Below are 17,384 nucleotides of genomic sequence, written 5' to 3' on the forward strand. Positions count from 1 at the left end.
GTTGGTTGAGCATAGGTGTGAATTTTCAGTCTGTAGTTTTCTAATGTTTGTCTACACCACTTTGTTCCCTGCCATATCCTGGAGTGCAGCAACCATCGCCTCCCTGGGCCCCTTGAGGGGTGGGGGAACCTCTTCCCTGTGCCCTTGAGCTTCCTGGGCCCCCTAGTTTATATGTTCCGTCGCCACTCTTTCCCCTTCAGTTTTTATGCCCTCTGTCTGTGGTTCAACTTAAGGCGTTCCTATCTCTCGCCTTAGTTTCTAGTAGGGCCATCTATGGGAACAGGTGCATCTGGGTCTCCCTCCCATTCGGAGGTCTCTCTGCTTCCCTGCACTTTGTCATGGTCTGGTCTAGTACCCGTTTTGCCATTTGTGTGTTCATTCCGTGGGGTGTGGGTGTTGCTCATTCTTTTTCATCCAGTTCTGAGATGAAGAGCCAGGTTTTTATGAGTTTTCTGAATTTTAGATGGTCCTTCATGTTTCGTATTTCTCTCAGGAGGGAGTTCCACATTTTTGTGGCTAGGCTGCCAAATGCTGATCCACCAAGTTTTTTTCAGGGATGTCATTTCACCAAAATGCCCAGGGTAGCGGAAGTGACTTCACATGACCCTTGACCCCCCTGATGGCATCACAGGAAGCAATGTAATTTGACCCCGTCCCCAAGTGACATCACAGAAAGTGATGGCAAATGATCTTCAGATTTTTCAGATGTGTCTAGCACCTGTGTTTCCAGATGCTCTCATTTCAGCCAGATATAAGAACCGAGGCACAGAGGGAGGCATGATTTGTCCACGATAACACATTTGGGGAATGTCATTTTAATGCTGTATGTGTAACAGGGTAACCAAAATCTCTAATGCAGGCTACAGCTAGTGTATGAAACATATACACATCACTGGACACAGAAGTACTCATTATCTGTGGCGTTGCTGTGTTGAACAAGCCAAAAAAGCACTGACTTCGGGAGGCATGCGCTGCTTTTTACCCAGGATCAAAATGCTGCACGAGCAAGGCCTAAAAATTAAATCATTGACCAGAATATAAGTCACCAAAAGTGCACAGGGCATTTCCCAATGCATTATCATTCTGGTCCCTGCAATATGCAGCAGTATAAAAAACATTTCCATGCTGGCTCCACCAACATATGCTAGTATTCCCATATAAGACCATACTCATGTTCGATGTAAGATGCTTTTTTATAGTATCATTACTGGCACTAGGCACAAAACGTACTCTGCCAATATATGCCAGTACTCGTATGTAAGAACATACTCCCGTTAGTTTGGCCATTAAAAGTGACATGTCACAATATGAAAACCTGTTCAATGTAAACCAGTTTAAACCCATAGGAACACTTATCATGCTTAATTAATCATAGATGCTCAAATAATAAAAGTCATACTAAAGTAAAAGATATACTGGCCGCCACACCAAAACATCCATCTAGTGAGGTAGCACTACTTATCATGCTTGCTTTTTTAAAGATGTCGAGTAATAAATGCCATGCCAGAGTAAGCAATTGCAAGACTGACTGCACCAAAATGCCAGTCTAGCCAGGTAATGACACACAAGAACTTGGCTTTGCCCGAAAATACCAGTAAAACATGGAAAGTCAATAAAGGATGTGTCAAAAATACTCTAACGATCCCCAGTCTCCCAAGGCCCTACACACACATGCACACATGCCTCCTCTTTCACCCACCAGTCGCTCACGGTTTATAGTCATTAAGTCGAATTTAAAAAAGGTGAACAAAATGTCGAAAAAAATAATAAATTCGAATTTTTTTTTGTTTCTTTTTTTTAATGGGGGGGGGTTTCCCCCCCCCCACAGCCCCTGTTTATTTTGTTTTAGCTAAAGCCAAAAACATACAAATAAAAAAACACATTCAGATTTTTTTTTCGACATTTTTGTATTCGACTTTTTTCATTCGACATTATGACTGGCCACCGTCGCTCACCCATACATCCCCTCTCACATTAATTAAAATTGCTTTCACCACACAGGCACACACCCAAACCCACCCACCCACAACATTCAAACACACACTACTGCATTCATACTCATTCACCAACTAGTCATTCACTCACATCTTCTCTTACCTCCACCCATTACATTCTCTACACAGGCAAACATCCACCAACCCACCCAGAACATTGAAAAACACACCATCACATTCATACTCATTCACCCACCAGCCACTCACTCATAGACCATTTCGTACCTCCACCCATGCATTCTCTGCACAGGCACACACACACCCAGAACATTCAAAAACACACCATCACATTCATACTCGTTCACCCACCAGTCATTCACTCACAACTTCTCTTACATCCACTCATTGCATTCTCTACACAGGCCTACACCCACCCACCCCGAACATTCAAAAACACACCATCACATTCATACACATTCACCCACCAGGCACTCCCACCTTCTCTTATATCCACTCATTGCATTCTCTATACAGGCACACACACACCCAGAACATTCAAAAACACACCATCACATTCATACTCATTCACCAACCAGTCACTCACACACCTTTTGTTACCTCCATCCATCGCATTGTCTACACAGGCACACACCCATCCACTGTAGGAAAGGCATAGTATCACAAGTATGACACTGACACAATGGATATGATAGGTTATTTATAATGCGCTTAATACCCAGAGGTTTCTAAGCGCGGACCCGGGGATTGAACCTGTGTTGCTCTGGGTCGTCTTGCTTCCAAGGCGAGCACATTGCCGCTGAGCTATCCTCCTAAGACAAATTTGTAAAACCATAATTGAAAATGTTGGGGTCAGAGAAACTCCTATTTTAGCCTATAACTAAGATGGGAGTAGTCTTGAACATCAAACGATAAACAAAACAATCCTAGTGGAGTCAGTCAAATCAAAATGGCCTATGCTAACAAAACCTAATGCCTGCCCTATCTCTTGTACAAAAGTGTAAAAAGGAGAAATGTATGCAAAGGAAAGATCTTTGTTCAAAAGAATAAAGGTAGTTGAACCAGTTCTCCTCCTCACGTTAATCCTCACAGAGAAAGGCTGTCCTTGTAGGCAGGATGACACACTCTGGCTCGGTTTCTAACACTCTAAGCAGCTCCAAACCGTGTGTTGAGGCCCACCTGGCCTTCCACGTTAAAGTCTCTTTCTTGACTTTGAAATTGTATTCCAACGTAAAGTTCAAAATGGTCCCCCACTGCCGGGCTCAGACCTTACTGCATACCGTTCACACAGGTCCCCCTCTGTGGAGCTCAGACCACTCACGTCACAGTTCAACACAAACTTTCTGCGGCTTCCTTCCCAAGCTTATTGTACTTCAGGTCTCCCTCAATCGGGCTCAGACCTCTTTCGGATGTCGAAGACTTTCGAATGTGCGTGGCTCTTTTTACAGACCACTGTGGGACCACTTCGACCCAAAGTTCACCTTTACTCTCGCTTAATTCTCTTGTGCCATTTGCTCGCGTTTTAGCTTCAAACAATGTACCTTTCACAAAGACTTTAGAATGGGCTACTTCAGTTCGCCGGACCACTGCGTTACTTAGTATCGCTGATCTTTTACTTCAAAGTTCATTCACAGGTCTGCCTTTCTTCATGTCTCATCCATATGCATGCAGCCTTCACTTGTGATTTAATGTTGCTACTTTATTTGCTCCAACACACACTGGTCTCTCAGGTCGCCTGCCAACTCACCGCTGTTTGAACTTCTTTCTTGTTTTGCTATTTCCAATTCACGAGTCAAGGTTAGCACCACAGGCTTGGCCTCACCCCCCCAGCTCTGTCGTTCACCCGGACGGGTCACTGGCATCCTTGAAACACAATGCTATTTTTACTTGTGGTATCTGGCCTTCTCGACATGTCTTTCACTGTCTGACCGAGGCAACAACCTCCCATAGGGAACCCTTGGGGTTTTCAGCCTGTTGCTCTCGTCCTTTGGTCCGTTGCTCTGCTCCAGTAGGTGTGCCTTCATCCCAGAATTTCTGCTCGTACTCATGTTCCCCTTTGCTCAGAGTGTGTCTTTAGGTGTTGCCTTTTTTTCATGTGAGAAGAGCTAGCTGGTATCAGGTGCATGCACTTAGTGTAAAGAGCCTGACTTTTCCTTATCCAATTAACGGGACATGGCCAGTGCGATGTGAGAGAGTTAGTCTGGTCACTCTCAGTCACCCTCTTCCTCAGCCTCCAATGTTTGTGTTAAAAGTGGGAGAGGAGTTGCGACTTTGGAAAATCCTACAGAATAGGATGTGGTAGACGAACAAAAAAGGGGGGAATGCCACATCTCACCATCGGCTGTCTCACCACCACTCCCCGAAGACCCCTCACCCAGGTGATCCTCCTGCACTGGTCCAACCCCAGGCTCTGTATCCAAAAGTGAAGGCCGTGTCCTGGCCACTTGAGAGAGAGATCTCTGGGGACTAACGGGTGGGACACCCTTTGGTTTCTCACATGCGCTTCCACTATGCGATGTAACCGCATCTGTGTCACAGGGAAACACGGAAAGGAAATCAAAGTTTCCCTGTTCTTTTCGGTGTTCCACAGTGAAACAGTAGGGTTGCAGGTCTCGAATCATTGCATGACTCGAGGGTTAGAGTACTTCCATTAACTTATCTATACTAAAGGTGAGTGGTCAGTGACAAGTGTGAACCTTCTCCCTTGAATGTAGTATCTTAGATGGACAATTTCCCATTTGATGGCAAGGGCCTCTAATTCCAACACAGGGCAGTTCTTTTCATGTAGGAAGAGTTTACGAGTAGTAAATAGGATGGGGTGTTCTAATCCATTGTATATTTGCGATAAAACTACTTCTGACCCTGTGAGAGAGGCATCAGTTTGTTACAACTCTTTCGAAAAGTCTACTACTTTTAGGGTGGGGTTCTGACACAAGGTTTGTTTTAAGTTGTTGTAACATGCATCGTCCTCATCAGTCCAATTCATCTTTTTAGGTTCGGCATTCCTGAGTTTGTCTGTTAATCTGGCTGTTCTATCTTAACAATTTTGGATAAACCTACGATAATAACCAATCAGTCCTAGGAATGCCCTGAGGTTTTTCTTGGTCTTGGGTGTGGGGGCATCTAGGCCGACTTTCACTTTTTCTTGTTGGGATGGACAGTCCCATTCCCTACAAACAAGCCTCGGTATTTCAGAGCCCATTGACCCAATTTATATTTGGATGGATTTGCAGTTAAGCCGGCCTCTCTGAGGGTTCTTCTCATAATAATAGAAAGATGGAAAAGATGATATTCCCAAGTTTTACTATAAATGACTATGTCGTCAATATAGGCCCCACAGAAATCAGAGCAGGGCTGTAATATCCTGTCCATGAGTCGTTGAAAAGTGGCTGGTGCCCAATGCAGGACAAAAGGGAGGACTTTAAACTGGAATAGTCCCAGGGGTGTTGCGAAAGCTGTCTTTTCCTTATCAGGTCCATGTAATGGGAGCTGCCAATATCCCTTGATTCAATCTAGGGTTGATAAGAATGTGGCATTTCCAAGTTTATCTATTAACTCATCGATGCATGGCATAGGATATGCATGGAAGGTGGAGATAGTGTTAGCCTGCCTGAATTCTATGCAAAGCCTCCAAGAATAATCAGGCTTTGTAACCAATACAATAGGGGAGGACCGTGGACTTGAAGAGGGCGTGATAATGTTTGCATTCAGCATTTTTTTCACTTCCTCAACCAATATTTGATTTTGTGCTTCTGGGAGTCTATATGGTTTCAAATAGACCACTTTTCCCTTTGGGGTTCTGATGTAATGATAAGTACCATGTACTCTTCCTGGTTTCTCGCAGAATACATTGGGGATTGTCATAATAAGGTCATTCAAATCTTCCTGTTTTTGTTTAGATATTTCTTGGGGAATATGTTCAGAGTTGTCTATCTCCTCGGGAACCATCCAAGAAAATATTGAGGAGGTGGTGGTGGAAAGATTTTCTTTCCACTCCTTTAGGAGATTTACATGGTAAAGGTGGGTGTTTTGTTGTCTATCAGGTTGGGCTATTTTATAGGTACAGGTCCCTGTTTGCTCTAGCACCTCATATGTCCCATGCTACTTTGAGACAAGTTTATTTTCAGAGGTAGGTAAGAGAACTAATACCTTCTGACCTACTGAAAATTATCTCCAATTCACCCTCTTGTAATAGGTGGACTTCTATTGGGCTTCAGATTTCTCTATGTGAGTGTGGACTAGACTCTGGGCACGTTTCATGTGTTCTCACAATCGGGTAGCTGTTTCTGAGAGGGGAATAGGTGCCTCTTCTCTCTCTTCCCAGATCTCCCGAAGCATGTCTAAGACATCTCTTGGTTCTCTACCGTAAAGTAATTCTAAAGGAGAGATTCCGGTGGATGCCTGAGGGGTCTTTCTCACTGCAAATAGGGCCCATGGGATCATGCAATCGCAGTCCTTCCCATCTTCATCTACCAATTTCCTCAAAATCATTTTAAGGGTTTTGTTAAATCTCTCTACCAATCCGTCCATTTGGAGGTGGTAAACTGAGGTTCTGAAGGTGGTAATGTGTAGTAATTCCTTGACTTCACCCATACGTTTGTCCATGAAATTGGATCCCTGATCCATTCGAAGTTCCTTGGGGAAACCAACCCTAGAAAGAAATGGCAGTTGGTGTTATAAAATGTGCTGTGCTGTGTAGTTCCACATGGCGATGGCCTCTGGATACGGGGTAGCGTAATCAACGATTACAAGAACATATTTATTACCCAGTCTAGAGGTTTCAAATGGTCCAATAATATCCATCCCAATTTGTGAGAAATTGACTTCTATTATCAGTAAGGGGTTTACAGGGGCAGGTAAGGGAATATGTGCACTGGTTTTCTGGCATATTTCACATGTCTGATTGAAGTTCTTTATGTTAATTTTAATGTTAAAGGTATTTATATAGCGCACCGTCACCAACGGAGTTGGTCTCCAGGCGCTCAGGCAGATCTGTAAACAAAGAGGTGGGGTTGGGTTAGTGGGTGAAGAGGTCATAGGAAAGTGAGAAGGTGGTGTCCTGTTGGCAGCTTCAGTTCGGGTTTTACTGTGAGCTGAGCTTGGGAGTGAATATGGGATTAGAGCAAGTCCTCATGTGCTGTTGTTGCGATCTATGCGCTGATTGTTTTTTGTTGCGGTGTGGTGAAGTGCGTGCAATTTGCTGTGAGAGAAGTGCTTGTGTGGGTTTTTGTATGAGTTAAGTATGCAGAAATTTGAGGTTTTGGTTAGTGGGTGATATGTCTCTTAATCCTTGTAGTTCTGTTTTATGTATACGGTTGTCATACTGGTTAGGTATATTCTTTCTCTTTCTTTCCCGACTGTCTAGTTTCTAGGGCGATGGCGTGGCTGGTTCCTAGCTAAGTTATTTGAGCTTAGTACACCCGGTTGAGCGATCATAATCACCTAGATCGATAATGGTGTTATATTATCATTCCCACGCTCCTTCCTATCTATTTACTGTTGGTGGTCCATTGGGTGGGTATATTCTTTCTCTTCCCTTTCCTGACTGTCTAGTTTCTAGGGCAATGGCGAGACTGGTCCCCAGCTAAGTTATTGAGCTTAGTACACCCGAGTGGGCGAGTATTATCCCTACTTAGGTAGTGGTATTTTATTATCATCCCCCGCTCCTTCCCATCTATTGACTGTCGGTGCTCCATTGCTGCGTGTGATTACAAAGTGAAATAATGTAAAATATATTTCTTGGTGTATAGCAAGGGTTGAGTAACTAGAGAAGAGTTATGGGTGCTAGTTGTTACAATATAGACCTGCCGAGCCCTAGCTCCCAACATGGAGCTAGCTCCCAACATGGAGGTGTCTTGGGAGTCCAAGCCCCACTGTCCGCTACCTGGTTTGGGAGTCAGGTGTGCTAAGTTTTGTTATGTAATTTGGCATTTATATAGCGCTCTATGTATTGTTGGTATGACCTCAAAGCGTTGGTCAGTTGAACACCCTCGGGGACCGCAGTCCAGGTCAGTTGAGAGAATAAGGTGTCGTAGGGTGCTTGGGTGCACCAGTTATGCGTGCAGCTGATGTAATTGCCTGATGGTAGCTGCATCCTAGCATTAGATGTGGTGGTATTGATATCAGTTGAATATGTGCAGTCTGGCGGGTGGACACCAAGAATGGGTTCTGGCTGCGTTGGACCTGCAGGACGCTAATGTGTGCAGCTAGGCCAGTTTGTCGTGGGATATAGCTGCATTTTATTAGAATGATGAGGTGTTTATGTGTTATAGTTCGTACGTGAGCAGCTAGTCCAAATTTGGTCGAGGGGTATAGCTGCACTCTAATTGAGTGATGATGTAGAGAAGAGAGTAAGCATAGTGATATGGGAGGTGAGAGTTTGGGTTGAGTTATGATCTAAAACATAGGTAAGTAAATTACAGAACTATCTCAGGCGGCACTTTCTAGTTGTGAGTCGAGCGAGTGAGAGCAATTCTAATTGTGCAGGTCATGCAAGTGAGTCACAGTGCTATCTCAGGGGGTACTTTCAAGATGTGAGTTAAGTAGCTTACTAGATGTGAATCAATATTGCAAGAACAATTCCTAAGCATGTAAATAAATCACAGTATCACCATAGCGTGCACCCTCCAGATTTGAGTCAATTGTAACAAGACCAGTTCTCGAAGAACGGCCCAGGCAGGCGATGCAGACTAGTAAATTCACAGTACTATCACAGTGGGCACTCTCTAGGTTTGGTTCAATGCAATGCTAATCATTTCTAACAATTTTCTAAGTGTGAGTCAATGTAATGCTAATAATTTCTAGCAATTTTCTGACTGCGATGAAGACTAGTAAATTCGCTGTAATATCACAGTACTATCACTGATTTTAAGAATCCAGTATGGTGGAGGACAGACCCGGGGTTCACAATACACCACGTTTCACCATACAATAGACAAAGATGTAGACCACACCTAGACTTGAGTGTCCTGCAAAGTCATGAAGAGGCCTAGGTTTCATAATACATTATGTTTCACCATATAGCAGACAAAGATGGAAGCTATACCTAGATATGAGACTTCTGTATAGTGGGAGAAAGGTCCAGGTTCCACAATAGGTGGGTCTTAACATATAACAGACAGAGACGGAAGCCACACCTAGATTCGAGAGTCCTGCAGAACAGGAGAGAGGCCTGGGTATCCCAATACATTACGTTTCACCATACAATAGACAAAGGGGGAGGCTATACCTAGATTTGAGAGTCCATGTTTGCTTAACATTAACAATTCTATCTAAGTGCGGCACCTGCCAACACTCACAATTCTATCCAAGTGTGGCATCTGCTAACATTCAAAATCCTGTCTAGATGTGACTCAGGCTAATGTCCACAGTTTTATATGAGTGTGGCATTTACTTAACATTCACAATTCTATCTAAATGTGGCATTTGCTAACGTTCAGAATTCTTAGTGTAGCATTTGCTAACATTCACAATTCTATCCAAGTACGGCATCTGCCAACATTCAAAATCCTGTCTAGATGCAACGCAGGCCAATGTCCACAGTTCTATCTGAGTGTGGCATTTGCTTAACATTCACAGTTCTATCTAAGTGTGGCATTTACTAACCTTCACAATTCTATCTAAGTGTGGCATTTACTTAACATTCACAATTCCATCCAAGAGTGGCAATTGCTAACACTCACAATTCTATCTAAGTGTGGCATTTGCTAACATTCAAAATCCTGTCTAGATAAGATGCAGGCTAGTGTCCACAGTTCTATCTGAGTGTGGCATTTACTTAACATTCACAATTCTATCTAAGTGTGGCATTTGCTAATGTTCACAATTCTACAATTCTATCAAGTGTGACATTTGCTAACATTCACAATTCTATCTTAGTGTGGCATTTGCTAACATTCACAATTCTATCCAAGTGTGGCATCTGCTAACATTCAAAATCCTGTCTAGATGCGACGCAGGCTAATGTTCACGGTTCTAACTAGGTATTAGTGATGTAAATGATGATCGCTGGGAAGCTATGTTCTTGGGTAAGGTAACGTGGAGTGGCAGGGCTTTCTGGAGTACAGTGATTGCTCTACTACCCACCCATGCCACACTTACTTTTTTGTTGCTGCTGGTTGACCGCTGGCTTCCCCGGCTGACACCTGCAGACATACCTTGGAGCCGCTAATGTAGGAGTCGCCCTTTGCCTTGGGGCCCTTCGCCGAAGGGGCTGTCTGGCAGAGGGCTGCCCTGGGATGATGCGTTATGCACAGTAAATCGGCCAATCAGGGGAGAGGGGGCGGGACGGGGCGAGCATGCAGGCCCAGGAAGTGGGAAAGAAAAGCTGTCCAATGCGCATCTAGAGCTTCAATGATGAAAATATTGCCAACCAGGCTCAACATGGGAAGGCCCTACCACGGACATCTTACCTTGCCACACACACCACAAGAGCTGGTGCCGGATCCACGGCCAGTAGGCCTACACCTCCGCTTGCACAATGGCTTCCAGCCAGCCAATCAGGAGAGGGGGCAGGACAGGGCAAATATGCAGGCCTGGGAAGTGGGAAAGTAAAGCTGTCCAATGCGCATCAAGCGCTTCAAGGATGAAAATATTGCCAACCAGGCCCAACATGGGGATACCCTACCACACACATCTCACCTTGCCATACACACCACCAGAACTGGTGCAGAATCCACGGCCAGTAGGCCTAAACCTCTGCTTGCACAGTTGCTTCCAGCCAGTCAATCAGGAGAGGGGGTGGGATGGGGAGAACATGCAGGACCGGGAAGCAGGAAAGTAAAGCTGTTCAATGCGCATTGATCGCTCCAAGGATGAAAATATTGCCAATCAGGTCCAACATGAGGAGACTCTACCACGCACATCTTACCTTGCCACACACACCACCAGAACTGGTGCTAGATCCATGGCCAGTAGGCCTACACCTCCGCTTGCACAGTGGCTTCCAGCCTGCCAATCAGGAGAGGGGGCAGGACGGGGCGACCATGCAGGCCCGGGAAGCGGGAAAGTAAAGCTGTTCAATGCGCATCAAGCGCTTCAAGGATGAAAATATTGCCAACCAGGCCCAACTATGGGAGACCCTACCACGCACATCTTACCTTGCCACACACACCAGCCTGTCAGCATGGATACCTGGCCAGTAGAATTTCAGCCCCAAGATAGCACCAGAAGTACCGGCAGCACGACCACAGAAGCCTCAGAGGGAGGTCCAAAGTGGAGTAAAATGACGCGCTATAGGAAATCCTCTGCTGACCCCGCGGGTCGTACTTATGGGGCAGATAGGAAGGCCCCACAGGCAGTCGACGCATTTACAAAGCCGAGGGAAGCTTTCATGCAGAAGTCAGCAGTGCCAAGCCTCATGATCCCCTCCCCAAGGGAAGAGAATATGGGAAACGATGACCCAGGCTCGGAAGAGGAGCCAACAGAAGCTAATCTTTCTTCCCAGGAGGAAGAAGAGAAAAAGGAAGAAGACTGGGAGATCCCCATAGGTGGTAAAAGGGCTTGCAAGGAGAAACATCTGGAAGATGATCAAGGGGAAATAATGGACATGTTTGAGCCGGAGGACATTAGGGACCCCAAATCCTCATATTGGCAGTCCTCCCCCAGAGTAACTAATATATGACCGTAAGACTACGGAAAGCGCTGGACAAACAGGTGAGGCAGTGCATGAGGGCAGAGTGCCCGTGTCCAGACCTACCGGGCAAGGTAACAGAAACAGCAGAGCTGGATCCAAAGATGCCAGCATTTGTTATGAAAATAAAGAAAGACCCACATAAAGACATAAACAGGTCATGGAGGAGCTGCCAAGAGAGGGTGCTCAACATTGCAGGGTCGCTGGCCAAAATAATGGACTTGGCTGAGGGAGCTAGGGATACCAGAGAGGAAATAGACCCAGAAGCCCTAGCAAATTGGGAGAGCAGTGCGCCTTCTGGGGAATGCAAATTGCACCATCCCCTCGGAGAGAAGGAGAGGGCTCCTGCTTAAAATAGATACAAAGCTAGGAGACCTGGCTTCATACAAAGCAGGAGAAGCGGCACAAGTCCTCCTCTTCGGAGAGATTTTTGACTAGGAGACGGGTAGATTCGTTGGCACCTATACATCACTAGAAAAAGTGCAAGCAGTGATCCGAAAGATCTTCCCCAGCAGAGTTTTTGCTAGGAACGTCCGCTTCCGAGGTTGAGCGGTCCGGTTAATTCTGGGAGGTAGGAGACTTCACAACAACAGCTGAGCCCAATACTGGGAGAACAAGTAGCAATATTCCTTCTTCCACAGCAGATGGCATTTCCTGTGCCTGGCCGTAGAGGCAGAGGACCAGGGTGAGGCCAAGGCTTCATCACAGGTGAGAATTCCTAGATACCCACCAATGGCGGGGGAGAACACAGCACTATTTGCAGAACTGGCAGGTGCTCTCCAGCAATGCGTGGGTATTGCAAACAGTCAGAGGGCTGCAATTAGAATTTGTGAAGGAGCCAGTGCAAGAGAGCTGGCCCCACGCTTTTCATTTGGCCCAAGAAGAGCAAGAGAGCCTATACAGCGAGCTGAGACAGCTCGAGCTCAAGGGAGCAATAGAGAGGTGCAAAACAACCCTGAGATTTGTTAGCAATATATTTCTGGTGCACAGAAAAGAAAAAGTGCGCCCAGTCATAAACTTGATAGAACTGAACAGTTGGATCGTATACCCCCACTTCAAGATGGAGGGGATGCACCAGCTGTGGGACACCCTAAGAGAAGGAGACTGGTTGGCAAGAATAGATCTGAAAGACGCCTCTCTAACGGTACTAGTTCAGTCAGGATTCAGAAAATGTCTAGCCTTCCGCTAGAACAGCCAGTTCTGGCAATTCAAGACAATGCCCTTCAGGCTAGCGTCAGCACCTTGGGTGTTCACCAAGCTCATGAAACCAATTGCAGCAGCAATCGGGGAGAAAGGGATTCGAAAGATTATATACATAGACAACTTGCTGCTATTGGCTGAAGAGCGAGAGACGCTGATATATCAGACAGCGTGGGTAAGACAGCTTCTCTTGTCACTGGGATTCCTAATAAACATAGAGAAGTCAGACACAATGCCAGCTTGAAGGCTAGACTTCCTAGATTTTGTCCTAGATTCCAAGAAGGCGACCCTAGAATTGCCGAGCAGAAAGATGAAAGATTTCAAAAGAGAGATCTGGGACTGCCTGAACAAGCAGTCAGTACCGCTGAGAGTCCTGGCGAGGATAGTAGGACTGCTAGCATTATCTATCCAAGCCATTTTCCCAGGCCACCTGCATTACCAAGCCCTCCAGAGGATGAAGATCAAACATCTTTAACAGGGTCTGGGCTAACACCAACTAGTTCCTCTGGCTCAAGAGTCCATCACAGAACTAGAGTGGTGGTTGAGGAATATGGATGCCTGGAATGGACGTGCCGTATTTGGAGATCGACCCGATCTGATGATAGAATCAGACGCCAGCCACGTAGGATGGGGCGCAAGATGCGGACCGTTGAAGACAGGGGGAAATGGAGTAGAGAGGAACTGTGTCTCCACATAAACTGCTTGGAGCTGCTGGCGGGCTCCTTCACGATCAAGGCTTTCGCAAAGGGGAAAGTCAGCTCCTATGTCCTTCTCAAAATGGACAATATATCGGCAGTCAGGTACATCAATCATCTGGGAGGTACCAAATCGAAAATTCTAGCAAAAGACTTCGGGCACATTGGCCTGCAGTCAGGGACGTCGGTTACAGAAGAATATCTGGCAAGGGAGCTCAATGAGATAGCAGACTGGAACTCCCGTTATCTATCGGATTCCAGCGATTTGAAGCTGAGCGCTGAAATATTTGTGCAACGGGATTTCCTCTGGGGACCAATTCACACCGACCTGTTCACATCGCGACTCAAGGCTCAGACAAAGAACTGTTTCAGTTGGAGACTAGACTCAACCGCACAGACACTTTCCTGCAAGATTGGTCAGGGAAAGTACATTATGCCTTTCCCCCCTTCATGATGCTGAGCAGAGTGTTAGCGAAGTGCAGCAGAGAGAAAGCAGAGCTAGTACTAGTAGCCCCCATGTGGAAATCACAGGTGTGGTTGTCGACCCTGATGGAGCTTGTGCCGGACCTTCCACGAGTACTTCTGTACTGGGAACAATTGCTCACAGACCCAGCTGGGTCATTTCATCCTCTGAAAGTGAGAGGGACTCTCCCACTAGTAGCGTGCAGAATATCAGGAGATGCTGGGTACTGTCAGGCATTTCAACTGAAGCTGCCGAGCATATCGCTGAATCATGGGCTCCATCCACACGGAGGAGCTACGACCGGCTTGGAACAAGTGGTCGAACTGGTGCAGAGGGAGACATTTTCATCCCATTTCAGCACCTGTAGTAGTGATTCAGAATTTTCTGGCATACCTCTTGCAAGATGGTAAAGCTTTCAGAACCATAGGAGTGTACAGATGAGCAATATCAGCAGGTGAAATGCCCATTCAAGGAGCACCAGCAGGAGAACATCCAGCAGTAATTCGGCTCATTAAAGGAGCACGATTCAAGTGCCCCCCGAGCCGAGATACCTCCAGCCTGGGAATGTAACAGTAGTACTGCGGTTACTGGGAAGTTGGCCAGCGAATAAATATCTGACATTGAAGCAATTATCAGGGAAATTAGCTATGCTATTGTGCCTAGTGTCCAGCAAGCGAGTAGCAGACATCAGAGCGCTAGAAGTACACAGAAAAGTGTTTGGGCCAGAAGGAGTTAAATTTACCATAGTCAAAAGAACGAAGTTGAATTTCATGACTGTTAATTACCCCTATCTACCAAATAATATAAAATGAGGTGTAGCAATGTGCATTAAAGAATACGAGATTAGGACGGCAGAACGTAGGCCAGCCGGCACCACGCTGTTGCTTACAGCACGCAGGAAGCCTATCCAAGCAGTAGCAACAGCTACCATAGCCAGGTGGGTGCGAGACGTGATGCAGCTAGCATGCATTGACAAAGAAATATGGGGCACACTCTGTGAAAGGAGCTATGGCATCAAAAGCGTTTTGAGCAGGGGCAACCCTGCAAGAAAATATGCAAGCGGCAGATTGGGCTAGTGATACTACCTTTAAGACATTCTATTTTAAGCCAATTGAAGGGTTAGCAACGACTGTGATGGGAAGCTTTGAACAAGCATAATTCTCGCCTCCATTCTTGACATAGAATGAAGATTGCCCCTACGTACTGCGCAGGGAGTCTTGATTCTATTAAAGACTAGGAGGAAAGCATTATGGTCAACTTCTTTATTAACTACTCCACAGCAGGGGTAATCTTCATTGTCCTAAATGTCCCCCTGTCAAATGAGAATGTGCAATCTCTAGCACAATCTTGCGATGGGTTTTGGGTATTACTAACTGAGTTTTACTCAGGCCTTCTCTGGAAGTTTCATTTAGAAAAAGGGGCTCCCTTTTTCTGGTCCTTCTCCCTCCAAAATCACTTGTTAGAATGCCTGTACTCGTCATGGGTCATTTTGTTGGGTGAAGGCTAGATCGGGTAGGATGGTAGGTTCTTCTTCCATTTGTTCCTCAGTGATAGGGGTTTCTTCAGCCTCTCCAAAGCCTAAGCTACCTCTCTCAGTTTCCTCTAGTTCACTTTCTTCCTTAAAACAGGGAAATATAGCCTTCTCTAGTATTCCCTGTGCAATTTAGTCCCCATGGTGTATTTCAAATGGAGTTTTGCTATGGTTCTGTAGGAGAACCTTTATGGCTGCCCAAAAGTCTGGATCTATGACACCTGCTGGGACATCCAAGCCAAACCTATAGGGCCAATCATATATAAGAACCCATAGGGGGGTATTAGGACTACATTTGAGGGAATCATCCCTCTTTTCCCAGGGGGATAGTGGCTTCTCTGCTGCTGCAGATATCAAAGCCTATGGATTCTTTTGTGGTGGTAGAGGGGTTGGAGGCTCTGTGACTAAGTTTCTGGAATGTTAAGGTTCCCAATTTGTTTCACTTGTGTTGTATCCCACTCCTGACACCATATACAGGGAAGGCATGGTATCACAAGTATGACATGACACAATGGAGAAACTCCTATTTTGCCCTAAAACTAAGATGGCAGTAGTCTTGACCATCAAACGATAAACAAAGCAGTCCTAGTGGAGTCAGTCAAATCAAAATGGCCTATGCTAACAAAACCTAATGCCTGCCCTATCTCCTGTACAAAAAGTGTAAAAAGGAGAAATGTATGCAAAGGAAAAATCTGTGTTCAAAAGAATAAAGTAGTTAAACCAGCTCTCCTCCTCACGTTAAACCTCACAGAGTAAGGCTGTCCTTGTAGGCAGGATGACACGCTCTGGCTCGGTTTCTAACACTCTAAGCAGTTCCAAACCATAGATTGAGGCCTGCCTGGCCTTCAACGTTAAAGTCCCTTTCTTGACTTTCTAAATTGTATTCCAACGTAAAGTTCACAAAGATACAAAAAAGGTAGCAGGCGCCCCTCTCTAGAAAGAACGTGTCATGATAACCTGTTCTGTGTTTTTTTTCCCACTTTGAGAGACCGCAGCCATCACTTTTTGCTCACTTTACTTTTTACGAAGGAGGAATGACATTTGCATATCAGTCTTTGTCCCTCCCACAAGAGCAGTCCAGCACCGAAATGCCAGGTAAACCTCCTTTGAACAAGATAACCAACAGTAACCCCAGACACGTGTTTCAGCCTTGTTGGGCCTCATCAGTGAGGTGGAGCTGTGCCTCTCTGAGCACAGTGAGCAAGTGGTCCCCCTCTGCCAGGTTCAAACCTTACAGCATACCGTTCACATAGGTCCCTCTCTGTCGGGCTCAGACATCTCACATCACAGTTCAACACAAACTTGCTGACGCTCCCTTCTCCAAGCGTATTGTACTTTGGGTCTCCCTCAGTCGGCTCAGACCCCTTTCGGATGTTGAGGACTTTTGAATGTGCTGGCTCTTTTTACAGACCACTGCAGGACCACTTTGACTCAAAGTTGACCTTTACTCTCGCTTACTTCTCTTGTGCTGTTTGCTTGCTTTTTAGCTTCAAACAAAGTACCTTTTATAGAGACTTTCGAATGGGCTACTTCCTTTTTCCAGACCCCTCCGTTACTTAGTATTGCTGATCTTTTACTTCAAAGTTCATTCAGAGGTCTGCCTTTCTTCATGTCTCATCCATATGTGTGCAGACTTCACTTGTGATATAATGTTACTACTTAATTCGCTCCAACACACACCAGTTTCTCAAACTCACTGGCTGGTTGTGCTTCTTTTTTGTTTTGCTATTTCCAATTCACCAGTCAAGGTTAGAACCACAGGCCCTCGCCTCCCCAATTCTGCCGTTCACCCAGGGGGTCACTGCAATCCTTGAAACACAATGCAATCTTCACTTTTGGGATCTGACCTTCTCCACATGTCTTTTGCGGTCTTTCAGAGACAACAACCTCAATTAGGGAACCCTTGGCATTT

Source organism: Ambystoma mexicanum, chromosome 8 (genome assembly GCF_040938575.1).
Source record: "Ambystoma mexicanum isolate Mex_15411 chromosome 8, UKY_AmexF1_1, whole genome shotgun sequence".
NCBI classification, from domain to species: Eukaryota; Metazoa; Chordata; class Amphibia; order Caudata; family Ambystomatidae; genus Ambystoma; species Ambystoma mexicanum.